The sequence below is a fragment of the Halichoerus grypus genome, chromosome 14 (genome assembly GCF_964656455.1).
Source record: "Halichoerus grypus chromosome 14, mHalGry1.hap1.1, whole genome shotgun sequence".
NCBI lineage: Eukaryota > Metazoa > Chordata > Mammalia > Carnivora > Phocidae > Halichoerus > Halichoerus grypus.
The window spans coordinates 45,682,949-45,695,229 of NC_135725.1; the positions used below are offsets into that span (position 1 = coordinate 45,682,949).

Below are 12,281 nucleotides of genomic sequence, written 5' to 3' on the forward strand. Positions count from 1 at the left end.
AGTATGCAAAATTGAACTTCGTGACACTGCTCTTCCAAGTACTTCAGTTGCATTAAGAAGCAAATGAATTGGAAACTGTCCGGGAGAGAATGGTCACAACTCACCTCTCAGCCTTGTGGCTGGTAAATTCACTTGGCACTGATTTAAGACTGGTTTTGATGTTGAAATGCTGAACTAGAAAGGAATGTGAGTCTTAGAATTAAGAAAACATGGTACGTTGCAGTAAAAAAAGAATGAGGAATATCTCTAGAAAATACATAGCCTGGTTTCCCAGATGTTTTTGAGTGAGAAAAGTTACTTATTTTTTTTAATAAGAAAGGGAAAGGGAATGATAAAATAGAGATGCGTTTGTTAATTGATTACCTAGTTAAAGTGATTACTTTTACCGAGGGGCAGTAGGGTAGAGGGATTAGCAATGACAGCAGAACGTCCCTGGCTGTGGAGGCATGGATTGGCCTGGCTCCTGCCAGGGCCCTGGGTGGGCTGGCTGGCTCTCTGGCCATGGCTAGAGGGGCCGGAGCCAAGGATAGGGCCCTTTCAGGAGCTCCAGGTCGTAGACAGGAAGATCTCCTGCCAGGTCTTTGTGTCAGCAGGACTGTTCACAGGCTGCTGCTGAGATGGGCTGGAGTCCAGGTCCAGGGCTGTTTCAAAATCTGCAGTTTGACCAAGTCTGACAGGCTTACTTCCAGGGGCTCCTGGATCCCAGCCAAGAGTGTCTTGGAGCCGGTTCATAGGCCACTTCAGGGTCTGCAGCCAGGACTGAGGTCCCCATGGCTGTTACCCAATGCACCCGTAGGTATGACTCCTCCCGAGTCCTTTAGCACACGGTGCTGCTGACGGAACCAAAGCCAGATGGGGCTGTAGCCCAGGCATCAGGGTTACAGAGCTGGTTCTGCGTGTGTGCACATGACCACGGTGGGCGGGCCAGCAGCCTGGGTGCGGGCCTGCCTTCTCGGAACAGCTCTCCTTGGTCTCGGCCTGCATCAGGCTTCCACAACCTACCTGGATCTTGAGGCTCCAACAAAGGCATTTTTGTCCCTGGTTGGATGCCAAGTTATTGTTGTCGGGGGTATAGATATGAGCAAGGGATGTCTTTTTGTTGTTGTTGTTTTAAGATTTTATTTATTTGAGAGAGAGCATGAGCGAGGGGAGGGGCAGAGGGAGAGGGAGAAGTAGGCTTCCTGCTGAGCATGGACCCCGATGCGGGGCTCGATCCCAGGACCCTGGGATCATGACCTGAGCCGAAGGCAGATGCTTAACCAACTGAGCCTCCCAAGCAACCCTAAGCAAGGGATATCTTATTTGGCCATCTTGCTGACATTTGTACTTTAAATATTCCTTTTATAAAGGTTTGACTTCTGTGTAAATGTTGTAAATATTTTTAAAAATAAAAGGATTTTTTAAATCATAAAATTTAATCTAAACAGAAACAAATTAACAATCAAATTGAAATATAGTCAGATAAGAAATTTCAAGAAACTTTTGAATATAGTATTCTGTGTATTCCTGGTGGGGGATATATTCTAAGGACTAAAAGAAGTGCAAGAAGATCTTAAATTTTACTTAGTAAATTTGTTAATGATAGTTGTATTAGTCTCATAATTCTGAAACTATCTTGTATATATATTGTAAGATATAGAGCCAATAAATCCATTGATGTCTTGGGAACCAGGATTTTCACTGTGGGATATGTAAATGTAGAAAACGTATAGAATCTTGTGGAGTTAGATTTGAATTGGAGGTATCAGTATGCACTCATACACACACACACACACACACACACACACACACATAGTGTGTGTGAATGGGGGAATGGGGAAGGGAAAAGGAAGGGGAAAGAAAAGATATTTGGAAACAACTGATAAAATTTAAATATGGATAGTGTATTAGAATGTATTACTTAAATAACGTTAAGTTTTAGGGATGGTGTGATATTGAGGCTATGTGGCAGAATAGCCTTATTCTTAGGAAGTGCATGCTGGAGTATTCAGAGATGAAATATCATGGTGTTTGTAATTTCCTTTCAAATGGCTCAGGAAAAATATATACATAAATAATATATATAATATATATACACCAAAGAGTATATATATGGGGGAAGTGGAAGCAAATATAAAAAATATTAAATGGGGGGGCGCGCCTGGGTGGCTCAAATCAGTTAAGCATCTGACTCTTGATTTCAGCTTAGGTTGTGATCTCAGGGTCAAGGGTCAGGCTCCTTGCTCAATGGGGTGGGGGTGGGGATCTACTTGGATTCTCTTTCTCCCTCTCCCTCTGCCCCTCCCCCAGCCCATGCATGCGCATGTGTGCACATTCTCTCTCTCTTTCCCTAAAACAAATAAATCTTTTTAAAAAATGGTTAATTTTCACTTCATTCTTTCAAATTTTCTTTGGTTTTGACATTTTTCAGTGCAAACAAAAAGTTAAGAAATGAAGAGATTCAAGGGGTAGAATGCACAGAACTTTATATCTAATAGAAGTGGGAGCAGAGGGACAGCTGAATCAGGAATGGCACCTAGATTTCTAGCTTGTCACAGGGGTGTCATCACTGAGATGGGGGGCTTTGAAAGAAGGGCAGACATACAGAGAGTGACAAGACTTCTGCTTTGGACACGCCGAGTGTGAAGTGTCTGTGGGATACACAGGTGGAAACATCCAACAGGCTGTTGGGCATACAGGTTTGGAGGCTGAGTGACACAGTAAAAATGGTGAGCTTTGAGTTAGGGGCTTCTGTTAATCTGCTGGAGCTGCCATAACAAGATACCACAGACTAGGTGGTTAAACAGCAGAAATTTATTTTCTTACAATTCTGGGGCTAGAAGTCTGAGAACCAACGTGTTGGCAGGATTGGTTTCTTCTAAGGCCTCGCTCCCTGGCTTGTAGATGGCCTTCTCTCTATGTCTTCAATGGTCTTTCCTCCATGCAGGTCTGCGTCCTAATCTCTTCTCCTGTCATATTAAATTAGGGCCCATCTTAAAGACCTTATTTAATCTGAATTAACTCATTAAAGACCCTATCTCAAACTAGTCACATTCTGAAGTACTGGGGTTAGTACTTCAACTTAAGAATGGGGGTCGGGGGGCGCCTGGGTGGCTCAGTTGGTTAAGCGTCTGCCTTTGGCCCAGGGTCCTGGGATCGAGCCCCACATCGGGCTCCCTGCTCAGTGGGAAGCCTGCTTCTCCCTCTCCCGCTCCCCCTGCTTGTGTTCCCTCTCTCGCTGTGTCTCTCTCTGTCAAATAAATAAAATCTTTAAAAAAAAAAAAAAGAATGGGGGTCGGGGGCACAATTCATCCTATAACAGGGCCTGAAGGTAGTCTCGTGACCAGGAGAAACCTGACCAAACAGAATATTTTCTTATATTCAGTAGTGTTAAGTTAAAGTAATCCCCAAGAACAATCAGTAAAGGTAAAATTTCCCCTAACTCACTGGTAAATGAGTTTTTCAAGTGGTGCTTGGGAAAAGGGATATTTTCCAAAGGGAGGCATAAATAGAGAAAGGAAGAGAAGTAGTAAGGGAGGAAATGAATTTGTGCATTTCGGTAAGCTGTCTCCTATCTGGCCCAACTCAACGAAGCAGGAAAAAAAGATCATTTTAGGCACAAAAAACTAAATTGCAAGGGCAATTTCTACTTGTAGGAAGAAACTAATTTTAAGCATGCCCCACTGTGTCTGGGAAAGGAAGTGAAATCAAAGAAATGAAGTTAGAAAAGCTCCTTGGCATTATTTCTGTAACTATATCCAGGAGCAAGAATTACAATGGATTTCTCACCCCTTGGGTCAGGGACTAAGGGATGTTTTTGCAGAGTTGTGGCAAATAAGCTCGGGCATATATTTATGAAATATTTGGTGGTGGGAAGGAAGGAACAGGAATGACAGGAAAGGTACAAGAATAAAGCTGGCTTTTTGTTTATTTGTTTGTTTTAATCAAATCAAGTCACTATATCAGGGCAATCTTTTTGTCCCATGTGTTTTCATTCCTTCATAGCTGTGTGACCTTGGACAACTTACTTGCTCTGTGTCTTAGTTTCCCCATCTGTAAAATGGTGGTAATACCTTTCTTCTAGAGTCTTGTCAGGGATAAATGAACTCACAAGTGAAAGAGTTAAACAGTTCTTGGCGCACAGTGGACTCTCAATGGAGGTTAGCAATCCTCCTCATCCCTACACCACATCATCATCATGGCCAACAGCCAGGTCCCTCTAAGTCTGTTTGTGTCCTTCCTGCTGCCGGCAAAGCCTTCCTTTCTCCTCTCCGTCTGCTTTAAGTTGTGCTGCTTTGGGAGTCTTTCCCGGAGCATGTGAACCCATGGTGACCTCACTACAAGGGGAAAATGGAAGTCTGAACTGAGGGCTGAGGTGTAATGAATGGATTGATTCAGATGGTGGACAGCCATGGGGAGAGTCTTCAATAACATCATTTAACAAACACATGCTGAGCACCTATTTTACGCCAGAACCAAGCTAGGCGCAGGAGATACAGAGATGGAAAAGGATGGGCATCCTTTTCAGGGCCCCAGGGTCCTGGGATCAAGTCCCGGCATGGAGCCCTCACATCGATCCCCCCCATCATCAACTCCCTGCTCAGTGGGGAGTCTGCTTCTCCCTCGGCCCTTTACTCCACTTGTGTGCTCTCTCTCTCTCTCTCTCTCTCGCTCTTGCCTTCTCTCAAATAAATAAATCTTTTTTAAAAATCTTTTTTAAAAAAATACACAAGCAGACAAAGTTGTAACGGAGCTATTTAAAAGGTTCAATAATATAGCAAAAGGCAGGATACAATCTAAGTGTCTGGATCATTCCCATCAGCCTAAAAACAGGCTGAATATCTCCTAGCTCTAAAAAGTCTCATTTTGACCCACAGCCTCCTCTGGCTGCCAGTTCTTCGCAGAGTCCCAACCCCTTCCTGAAAAGCTGTAAATAATGGTGCTATCAGTTAACGGTTTGTGTCCTCCTAAAATTTATATGTTGAAATCCTACCCCCCCCCCCCCCAGTGTGATGATATTGAGAGGTGGAGCCTTTGGGAGGTGATTAGGGTGGAACTCTCATGAATAAGATCAGTGGGGTTTTTTTGTTTTTTGTTTTTTTTAAGATTGTATTTATTTATTTGAGAGAGAGAGAGAAAGAGCCAGGGGTGGGGGGCAAAGGCAGAGGGAGAAGAAGACTCCTGGCTGAGCAGGGAGCCCGATGTAGGACTCGATCCCAGGACCCCTGGGGTTCACAACCTGAGCCAAAGGTAGACAACCTACTGAACCACCCAGGTGCCCAAGGATCAGTGTTCTCATAAAAGAATCCCCAAGAAAGCTCCCTTGCCCCTTTGGCTAGCGAGAACACAGCAAGAAGTCTATGAGGATAGTCTGGAGAGGCTCTGAATCTGCCTGAGCCTTGATCTTGGACCTCCTGGCCTCTAGAACTGTAGGAAAGAACTTTCTCTCATTTCTAAGCGTCTCAGTCTATGGATTTTTGGCATAGCAGTTCAAACAGACTCTACAGATAAATTGCTACACTTCTTATTTCCACTTTCTCACCTCACATTCCTTCTTTTCAATAAAAAAATGCTTAAAATTTTAAAAATTATGGAAAAGTATGCAGCTTTCTCACCCCATCTTCCAGTTCCACCTCACACCATCCAGTTGTTTAGTAGTATTAGTTTGTTGATACATTCAGAGGTTGTTTTTTTGGTGGTACAAATGTATCCCATCTTCCTTTTTAATATAAATGACAACACACCATATATGTCATGCTGCCCTTTTTGTTTTGCCCTTAACAATACATCATAGGGAACTTTCTTTTTTAACACATAAAGAGCTTCCTCATTGCCTTTATTGGTCTCCTCCTAGTTGACATTTTTTTTTTAAAGAATACTTTTTTTTTTTTTTTTTTTTTTTAAGATTTCCTAGTTGACATTTAAGTTGTTTCCAGTCCATTACTATTACAAAGAAAGCTGCAATTACACAGCGACCCTGCGGGCAAGTCATTTCCCATGTCTGGAAGTAAAAGTGGTAAATGACTAGAAGTCGATATGCCTGGTCTGAGGGTACAACAGTTGTAATTTTGATAGCTCCGGCTAAGTTGTTCTCCATAGGGCTGTCACCGTTCACGCTCCCACTAGCAATCAGGAGAATACCTGCTCCCCTGAAGGCTTGGCCAGTGTCCTCGCACCTTGCAGCTTGCGGGCTGCGGGCTGGGACGAACCCAGCCGGGAGGCGGGCCGCGGGGGAAACACGGCTCTAGGGGTCTCTCTGGGCCCTCTGCCTCGCTAGGAGCTAGGAGCACATGTCTTCTCCCAGCTGAGCTCCGAACCCCCTTCCCCCCCCCCCCAAGGTGCTTGGGGCGGAGAGGCGGTGCTCCCCGCACAATCCCCTCCGACTTCCAATGTTCCACGCTCCCGGCCAGAGCCTCCTCCGCTTTGTTTTCCTTCTCCCTCCCCTCTTTCCTCCCCTGCTGCCTCCATTTCCCTAAGGGAGGGTTCCCCACTTCGCAACACACCCTAGTGGCACGCAAGGGCAAGCTGGGCAGATTGGGTGGTAGAATGTTCTAAGAAATCACTTCGCCCAGATGTCCAGGGACAGGCAGAGGTCTGATGACCAGAGCCCCAGCACCGGCCGTGGTGGTTCTGATGTGGACCAGCAAGAGCGAGCGGCTCCCAAGCCTGAAGAAGAAGAAGAAAGAAAACTTTCTGCCACCCTGCGGAAGAAAAACACCGCACTCTCTAGCAAAACCAGTGCTGAAAGGACTCAGCAGGAACTGGCTGAAGGAAACCTTGATCCTCCTTCTAACTACAGTGCTCGGCCTAAAGGAGAGCACATTTATGAATGGAGACCAACTATACTTGGCCCACCGGGTTCTGTCTATGATAGTGGGGTGTTTTTTCTGGATATCACCTTTTCACCCTATTATCCACTTAAGGTAGCAGTGGTTACTTTCTGCACCAGAAACAACAACTGGAGTCCTGCTTGGACTATTTCAAAGGTTTTGCTGTCACTTTGTTCTCATTTGACACACGGCGTCCCTATGGATCCTCTGGTCCGAAGCATAGCCGCTCAGTATTCGACCAACAGAGCAAAACACGATGGGAGAGCCAGACAGGAGAGCGAGAGCGAGGCGGCGTAATTCATAATTTGTATGCGGTGTGAAGGAGCCCAAGGATTCTTCTCGCTGTGCCGCATATTTTATAGCTTTTCCAGGACAGCCTTCTGCGTGTATGTTGTACTGATTCTAGCCACTCCCTGTTTTTGTCCTTTGGAGGCTGGAAGACTCCCCCAAGAGATAAATGCTGGCCTCAAGAGTAGAACTTTGTAGCTGTAGTTAGGTTTGCCACGCCTACTTGCAAGTCTTGCTTCTTTGGGATATCAGAATGTATTTTGTGGAGTATTAGGGATACTGATCCTGAAGTCCACCAAATATCACAGTGCCTAATTCATTATCTATATAAAGTTATAAAAGTAGCCAGAGAGGACTAGGAATTAGGTCATTTCTATAAAACCCAGATCTATTTGAGTGTATGGTTCATGCTTTGTGAAAAATGTTTTGGCTTTCACTTTGTCAGTTTGTAACAAGAGGCTTTCCTTTTACCCTTTCTAGCTCAGACAGCACCTGATGGATCATCTCAGACACAATAAACATGCTCCTGAAAAAATAAAAAATAAAGTCTTGGCAGGTGTTACCACACTTTGGGATTTTGTCAGTCTGATAGATGAAATAGCTGTTATTTTAACGTAGTTATAATTTATAGCTCTATTACTATGAATCAAGCATCTTTTTATATATTCTTCTATTCCATCTTTTACCATTTTTTCCCTATTGGATTATTAGCTGTTTATGTAAGGGAAATTGGCCCTGCATAAAAGTTCTACATGTTTTCCCAATGTGTATCATTTCTTTTTTTCTCCCTCTCCCCTTTCCCTTTTTTAAAGCAGCCTTATTGAAATATAATTCACATACTGTACAATTCATCCATTTAAGGTATGCAATTCAATATTTAAAAAAATATATATCCCAGAGTTGTGCAACTATCACCAAAATCTAATTGTGAAGTATTTTTCTCACCCCAAAAGGAAACCCCATACCACATAGAGGTCATTTCCCATCTCTATTTTTCCCAAACTACCCCACCACCCCAGCCCTAGACAACCACTAATCTATTTCTGTCACTATACATTGGCCAATTCTGACATTTCGTGTAAATGGAATCACACAATAGGTGGCTTGGGTAACTTTCTTCTTTCACTTTGCTTCTATTCTTTCTCAAACCTGCTCCAGTCTGGATTTTGTGTTCACTTATGCTATCCTTTAAAAGGTAGTTAACTAGGGATGCCTGGGTGGCTCAATCCCTTAAGTGCCTGACTTCGGCTCAGGGTCCTGGGATCGAGTCCCACGTCCCCCTCAGCAGGAACTCTACTTCTCCCTCCCTCCCACCCCCATACGGCTCTCCCTGTCCCTCCCCCTCTTGCTCCTGCTCTTGTTCTCAAATAAATAAAATCTTAAAAATAAAATAAGGGGCGCCTGGGTGGCTCAGTCGTTATGTGTCTGCCTTCGGCTCAGGTCAGGGTCCTGGGATCGAGCCCAGCATCGGGCTCCCTGCTCCGCGGGAAGGCTGCTTCTCCCTCTCCCACTCCCCCTGCTTGTGTTCCCTCTCTCGCTGTGTCTCTCTCTGTCAAATAAATAAATAAAATTTTTTAAAAATAAAAGGTGGTTAACTATAGTTATCTTACATGTTTCTGCTTGTCCTCCTACCTCCCTAGCTGTCCCTTCTTGCTGCCTTTCAAGCTCCTCCTCCTCTTCCCTCTGGACATGGGAGTCCTCAGGATTCAGTCCTTGCTCGTCTTCTCTCTTCTATCTCCACCCCCTCGCAGCCGCTCGTCTGGGGAGACCACTAGCTTGCTCTAAAAATCTGTTCCCCTAGAATTCTGGTTCCAGGAATATGGAATAGACCTACATTCCCTATTCCTCCTGCTAAATACAACTAAAAACTCTGGACACTGTATACGAAACAAGTATTTGAAAGGTGGAGAGAAGAAGACAGGCTGACTAGAGACGTCAGGACCCAAGGAATGGTATGGTGGGGACTTCTCTGCATTTTCTTCTTGCCTCACACATCCCCAACTTGGAAGTGAAGAAGCCAGCCACTCAAAATGCCAATAGGCATAGACCAAAAATTCCACAACAAAAGCTTGTTTACTCTTGTCAGAGGACAAGACAGGGGAAGTCTAGCAGGGCAGAAACATTTAGAGAATAACATTCTGCTCCAGCCAAACACCACAGGAAAAACAAACAAACAAACCATGGCCCAACCCCAACCATACAAGCAAAGGCTGAGTGGACACCTAGACTTCCACTCTTATCAGGCTCTTCTGAGGTTTTCCAACAATCCTGATGGGGGAGGGGGTGTCAGAGAAAGCTCAGTAGGGAGTTGAACTTTCAGCCCAGCTGGCCAGTCAAGAGCCTCCCCTGCCCCCTGTGAAGTCCGTGGAGACTATATGCAGAACTTGGACATCCACCCCCACCATCGGTAAAGAAGATTCCCCTCTCTGGTGTCAGTTGGATGATCTGGGTATCTATCTCCACCTGGTAGGACCTCCCCTTCCCCTTCAGAGGAAGCCAGCGAAGACAGAAGGTTTAGATTAGATCCATAATTTGTATTATGCATAACTTTGCATAATACAAAAATATTGAGGCTTTGATAAAAAAAAAAAAATCACTCAACATACCAAGAATGAAGAAGATCTCAAAGTGAGAAAAAAAAATGTAAAAGCAGAGATGATGGAGAGGTTAACATTACTGGACAATGATTTTTTTTTTTTTAAGATTTTATTTATTTATTTATTTAAAGTAATCTCTACACCTAACATGGGGCTCAAACTTACAACCCTGAGATCAGGAGTGGCATGCTCCACCAACTGAGCCAGCCGGACCCCTCTCTGCCTGACAAGGATTTTAAAACAGCCAAGATACAAATACTTCAGTGAGCAATTAAGACTATGCTTGAAATAAATGAAAAAATAGGACTTAGCAAGAAAACGGAAAGTCTCAGCAAAGTAATGCAAGCTATAAAGAAGAACTAAATGGGAATCTTAGAACTGAAAAATACAATAACCAAAATAAAAAGCTCAGTGGGTGGGCTGGATGGTAGAATGGAGGGGATAAATGAACCAATGAACTAGAAGATAGAAAGATAGAAATTACCTAGTGGTGCCTGGGTGGCTCAGTCGTTAAGCATCTGCCTTCGGCTCAGGTCATGATCCCAGGGTCCTGGGATCGAGCCCCACAGTGGGCTCCCTGTTCCGCAGGAAGGCTGCTTCTCCCTCTCCCACTCCCCCTGCTTGTGTTCCCTCTCTCACTGTGTCTCTCTCTGTCAAATACATAAACAAAATATTAAAAAAAAAAAAAAGAAAGAAAGAAAGATAGAAATTACCTAATGTGAACAACAGATGAAATAGATTTTAAAAAAATGAACAGAACCTAAGGGAACTGGGATCTACCAAAAAAAAAAAAAAAAGGTGGTAGAGGTGGGGGGATGGGGTAACTGGGTGATGGACATTGGGAGGGTATGTGTTATAATGAGCACTGGGTATTATATAAGACTGATGAATCACAGACCCGTACCCCTGAAACAAATAATACATTATATGTTAGTTAATTGAATTTAAATTTTAAAAAATTAAAAAATAATTTTAAAAAATAAAAACAAAGAACAAAAACAAAAAAGCCCAAAATCTAATATTCATGTCACTGGAGTCCTGGAAGGAAAGGAAAGAGAACTCAAGACTGAAACAGTACTTGAAGAAATAATGGCTGGAAAGTTCTCAAATGTGGTAAGAAACATAAACCTACAGATTTAAGAAGCTGAGCAAACTCCAAATGGACTGAACCCCAAGAAGTTCACATCAAGACACAACATAATTAAGGTTCTGAAAACTAAAGACAAAAAAAAAAAACTTTTTATTTTTTAAGATTTTATTTATTTTTTGACAGAGAGAGAGAGACAGCGAGAGAGGGAACGCAAGCAGGGGGAATGGGAGAGAGAGAAGCAGGCTTCCCGCGGAGCAGGGAGCCTGATGTAGGGCTCGATCTCAAGACCCTGGGGTCATGACCCGAGCTGAAGGAAGACGCTTAATGACTGAGCCACCCAGGCACCTCAAAGAAAAAAATCTTAAAAACAGCCAGAGAAACACAACATCTTACTTATTAGGAGAAACAGTTTGCAAGACAGTGGATTTTTCATCAGAAACCATGGAGGCTAGAAAGAAGTGGTGTAATATTTCTTTTAAGCACTGGATGGGAGGGAGGTGGGGAAAAACTCAACACAGAATTCTATACCCAGAAAAAGTATCTTTCTTGGATGAGGGGGGAAAACAAGACATTCTCAGAGGAAAGAAAGTTTAAAGAATTGTTGCTAGCACACCCACTCTAAAAAAAAAAAATGGCCTGTAGTCATCCTTTTAAAGATCTTATTTATTTCAGAGGGAGAGGGAGAAGCAGATTCCCTGCTGAGTGGGGAGCCTTGTGTGGGGCTTGATTCCAGGACCCTAGGATCATGACCTGAGCCGAAGGCAGACACTTAATTGACTAAGCCACCCAGGCGCCCCTAAAGAACATTTTTTAAACAGAATGTATATGATAAAAGAATGAAGCTTAGAACATTAGGGAAAAAGAACAGAGCAAAAATATGGGTAAATACAACAGACTTGCCTCTTCCTCTTGAGTGTTCAAAATAATGTTTGATGGTTATTTTTTTTTAAAGATTTTATTTATTTATTTTTGCAAGAGGGACACAGCACACAAGCAGGGAGGAGGGGCAGAGGGAGAGGGAGAAGTAGACTCCCTGCTGAGCGGGGAGCCTGATACGGGTCTCGATCCCAGGACCCTGGGATCATGACCTGAGCTGACGGCAGATGCTTAACTGACTGAGCCACCCGGGCGCCCAAATGTTTGATGGTTAAAGCAAAATTTATAGCACTGTTTGGTGTGGTTCTAAATGGATGTAGAGAAAATATTTAATGCGATTATATTATAAATGGGGAGAATAGAAGGATGTAAAAGGAGGTAAGTTTTCTGTACTTCACTTGAATAGGTAAAATGACACTAGGAGCCTGTGCTAACTTATATAACACCCAGAGCAACTACGGAGACAACTACACAAAGAGATACACTTATAAACACTGCAGACAGATCCAAATGGAATTCTAGAAAAAGTTCAAGTAACCTACAAGACAGGAAAAAGAAAACTGGTGAACAAGTACAAAACAAAACAAAAAATGGAAGGACATAATTAAACCCTAACATATC

General features: G+C 43.4%; 1 pseudogene; it reads left to right on the top strand.

The window, feature by feature from the left end:
* Positions 1-6,551: 6,551 nt before the first annotated feature.
* LOC118535401 (ubiquitin-conjugating enzyme E2 E3 pseudogene) lies at positions 6,552-7,106 on the top strand (annotated as a pseudogene).
* Positions 7,107-12,281: the final 5,175 nt, after the last annotated feature.